General features: G+C 40.1%; 1 non-coding gene across 1 annotated transcript; it reads left to right on the forward strand.

Moving 5' to 3' along the window:
- Window positions 1–1,237: 1,237 nt before the first annotated feature.
- Window positions 1,238–1,344, forward strand: LOC133807711 (small nucleolar RNA R71). Its single transcript, XR_009879610.1, has one exon. It is a non-coding gene; the product is annotated as a small nucleolar RNA R71 (small nucleolar RNA).
- Window positions 1,345–4,611: the final 3,267 nt, after the last annotated feature.

Raw genomic sequence — 4,611 nt, forward strand, 5'->3', positions numbered from 1 at the left:
TTAAAACTTGCCAATGGTGCAAGGTATGGTGAAACTCCCCGGATCTCTCAGCATTTAGGGTAATTTCCTTTGTAAAATAGCACTACACTCTTCAGTGAGCGCTACAGTCTCATAGTCCTCCATTTTCCTTTTCTTTGACAGAATCTCCTTCATGAACTTAACATAACTGGGCATCTGCTCCAAGGCCTCAGCAAAAGGAATGTTTATGTGCAGCTTTTTAAATACCTCAAGAAACTTAGAAAACTATTTATCAAGTGTAGTCTTTCTAAGCCTCTGAGGGTATGGAACTCTAATTGGCTGCTCAATAACAATTGGCGGACTCTGTTCTGACTGTTGATGGTCTTCAGTAACCCTTTCTGAATCAGACTGTTCACCCATCCCTTTATTCTGAACCACAGCCTGTGAAGATCTAGGTTGCGTAGTTTGCCTCCCACTCCTCAGAGTAATTGCCTGTACTTGCTCCTTGGGGTTTACTTCAATATTACTAGGCAAGTTTCCCTGGGGTCTGTTATTGGGCATATTGGCCAACTGCCCAACCTGTGTCTCAAGGTTTCGAATAGAGGATCTGGTCTCAGTCATAAATTGAGTCTGAGTATTAGTAAGAGTCAACAAGGCAGCTTGCAGTTCATTAGGTCTCTCAAGTTGAGGCATTGATTGTTGAGGCCTAAACTGTTGTGATGATGAAGCTTGATTCATAGGTGGCTGAGGCATGTTATTCTGAAATTGGCCTTGAAACTGAGGTTGTTGGCCTTGATTATTCTTCCACGAAAAATTGGGATGATTTCGCCACCCAGGATTGTAGTTGTTTGAAAATGGATTATTGAGTGGCCTTTGAAAGTTTCCCACCGCTTGAACTTGGGCATGATCCATTGAGGTGTTATTATTTATACAGATAGGGCACTGATCGACAGAATGAGCACCACCACACATTTCACACCTCACCGCCATCTGAACTGCATTAGCAGATACACTGCTATGTTGTAACTGCTTGGTTAGAGAGGCTACTTGCGCTGTTAAAGCTGTGATTGCATCAAGCTCATGCACCCCAGCTACCTTTCTGGCTCCAGATGATCTTTCCTCAGACCATTGATGGTTATTTGTGGCCATGTCCTCTAGCAACTCATAAGCGCCAGTTGCGCTCTTGCTCATAAAAGTGCCACCCGCTGCAGCATCAATAATAGTTCTGGTTGTTGGACATAAACCATTGTAGAAATTTTGAACTAGCATCCACTGTTCAATGCCATGGTGAGGACATCTTCTCAGGAGTTCCTTAAACCGTTCCCAAGCTTCATACAGTGACTCTCCATCATTCTGGCAAAAGTTATTTATCTCTCCACTCAATTTAGCAGCCTTGGACGGAGGGAAGAATTTGGATAAGAATTTCTGAGCTAGATCTTTCCAGGTGACAATAGAGTTTGGCTGCAGAGAGTTCAGCCAACTTTTAGCTCTCTCCCTTAGAGAAAATGGGAAGAGCCTAAGCTTGATTGCGTCATCGCTCACCCCATTATATTTGAAGGTTCCACACAGCTCCAGAAAGTTGGACAAATGAGTGTGAGGATCTTCAGAGGGCAACCCATTGAATTGCACAGAGGACTGCACCATTTGTAAAATAGCAGGCTTGATTTCGAAGTTGTTGGCCTCTACAGCTGGTGGGCGTATACTATTTTGTACTCCCGTCAGAGTGGGTAGCACATAATCTCTCAGGCTCCTCTCAACATTGGTCTGAGCCTGAACCCCTTGTACAACTCCTGGATTTAGAACATTCTTGCCATCCCCGTCATTCTGTGCCATCTTCAAAGAATTCTGGGCCTCTCTCTTGCTCTTTCTGATTTGATTGCAAGGCTTTTCAATCTTGGGATTCAGAGGAACAAGTGTGGCTTTTCCTTTTCTGCCACGCATATACCGAAATTCACCTGAGATAGAAAAATTAAGCAACTAAACAGATTAGAAACAAGATAAATTAAAATCAAATTAGAATAAAAATTAATTAGACTGATATTGATAATTATTTTCAGTCCCCGGCAACGGCGCCAAAAACTTGTTGCGAATTTTATAGCTATGCAAGTGCGCACAGTCGTAAACTCGTAATAAAATGGTAAAACCAAGTATCGTCCTCAAGGACTGATTTACCAATTACCAGTCAATTAATTTCTTGTTCTATTTGATGAATTAAAATTCTTGATTTTTATAAATGCAGCAAAAGAAACTACAAATTGCAGAAACAATAATTGAAAATTAAATAAAATAACAACTAATGGAAAAACTTTTAATTTAATCACTGAGAAACAATTAGGATATTTAATCTCATCAACTATCCTCCCTATTATTCCCTAATGCAAAGTGTGAATTCTCCTTCTTTTGACCTAATTCAATTAACAAGTTGATAAAGCAGCCTATAATCATACTATGAATTATAAACTCAACCTAGATGACAATTTCCTATATTTCTATGGTAAATTGAACCACGCAGGTAGCATTAATCTCAATCAACTTAATAACAGTTACACAATTAATTCAGATACTTTCGTTCTAAATTAGAATTATGTCCAATATAACCACAGCATAATTAAATCTCACTTCTCAGATTTTGACTTAAAAACATATGTAAATGACTAAAGATGGCCAATCAATAATCAATTTAAAAGAACAGATTATATGGAATTGAAGAAGAGTGAAGAAGAAGAATATTAAAAATTACATTAGTTCATAACAGGGATTCAAGTGATTCAATTAAACATCCTAAACAGAAAATTAGTTCCTAGTCATAGTGCTAATCACAACAGAAATTAAAGATAACATCAAGAAGAAGAAAAACATGTAAAAATACTCTAAGCTTGAGCCTTCAAAACCAGTCCTCTTCCCTTTCGTCCGTCCCCCTTCTTTCTTCTTTCTCGCCAAGTTAAAACCTAAAGTTTCAAATTTTAAAGAGGCGGGCCGCGGCTCTACATACACTATTCCGCGGCCCGTATCCAAATTCCTGGGCAAAAAGCCCTTTCCATGCCGCGGCCCTCTAAAGCCATGCCGCGGCCTGCATCACGAATTCTGGGCAAAAACGCCCATCTATGCCGCGGCTCTCTATAGCCATGCCGCGGCCCGAAGATGTCCTCAAAAATAATTCTTCTGTTTCTCCCCCTAGCCGCGGCTCCACTTTGCTCATGCCGTGGCTCTTGAGGAATTTCTCAATTCTTCAAGTTTTCATCCCAAAATTTCACCAACACTTCCAAATTGTGTTGAGAACCATTCTTAATCAAAATATGATGAAAAACTTGATTATTTCTTCCCTTTCTATGGCATTTTCTTCCACATGCTCAATTCTTCCTGATATTCACAAAAACACACAAACAAAGCATAAACCCGCACTAAATGAAAGAAAAACGAAATAAAAGACTACTAAAAACATCACCAAAACATAACAAAAACTAGACTCAACAGTCGCCCGGTACTTTAACTCGAAAGTGAAAGAAAGGAAATTCAACGTCGGTGACTTGGTGCTACGACGAGTTTTCTTGAACACCCGCGACCCCACTGCTGGAGTACTCGGACCCAATTGGGAAGGACCGTACCAGATTGAAGAAGTCCTTCACCCGGGCACCTACAAACTTGCACGCCTAAATGGAGATCTCGTTCCACGCTATTGGAATGGAGAACACCTGCGCAAGTATTATCAGTAAACAGCCCTTTTTAAAGGACTGGCTTGTATTAAATTTTACTTTTTACAAGTTTTGAAAAAAAGGGTTAGCCATGTTGTATGGCTAATCACATATAAATGTAAGATCCTTTTTTAGGATCACTCGTAAAGACATGATTAGTACATTTTTAATACGAGATTATAAGGGACTGTGCGCAGCCAGTCATTCTTGCCAGCCTTTGTAAATTTATTTTTACAAATATTTGTTCATTACGTGTGTTTTTTTGCTGTATTACCAGTATTAAATTTTGCAACGAGCAGTAATGTTCGCACAGGTCGTGGTCAAGGCAAGTGACCAAGGACCTAAAGCTCCTCGATCACTTGGGGTGCATATAAGGTACATCGATAGCAAAGCATACCATGAGGTATGTAAACACATGAACAAAATAAGTGAAAGCATGCTACGGTACTTAGAGCATTTTTCAAAGCATTTTTCAAAAATTTATGTTTTGTAAAATCAAACCATAGCACTATGCTAAGTTCGGTCATGCGAACAGGTATTATAATAAAAGAAATATTATAATATCAGAAAGGCAATTGTTTGCACCGCGTGCAATAGTGCTCGGATGTAAATATGAAATTAAAAGGAAAAGACCTTTACACCGCGAGCAGTATTGCTCGGATGTAATTGTTCAGGCATAAGTAAAAAGTTGCCCTCGCAGCAATAAAAGAAAAAAATTGTCTTTACAAAAAGACCCGTGGGCCATAAAAGCTGGAAAAAAATAATAAAAAATATTAATTTTGTTGGGGAGCAGGAGGGTCCTCTGGGTTAGGAGCACTCTGATCAGCCGGAGGTCCAGCCGCAGCATCAGCAGCAGGGGTTTTGGCCTTGGCTCTCTCTTCCGCCTCCAACCGAGCAGCGCACTGCGCCATCAGCGTCCTTTGCAGCCGCTCAGAGAGATAGTTAATGTAGGCCTCCCGAT

Source organism: Humulus lupulus, chromosome X (genome assembly GCF_963169125.1).
Source record: "Humulus lupulus chromosome X, drHumLupu1.1, whole genome shotgun sequence".
In the NCBI taxonomy this organism is placed as follows: domain Eukaryota; kingdom Viridiplantae; phylum Streptophyta; class Magnoliopsida; order Rosales; family Cannabaceae; genus Humulus; species Humulus lupulus.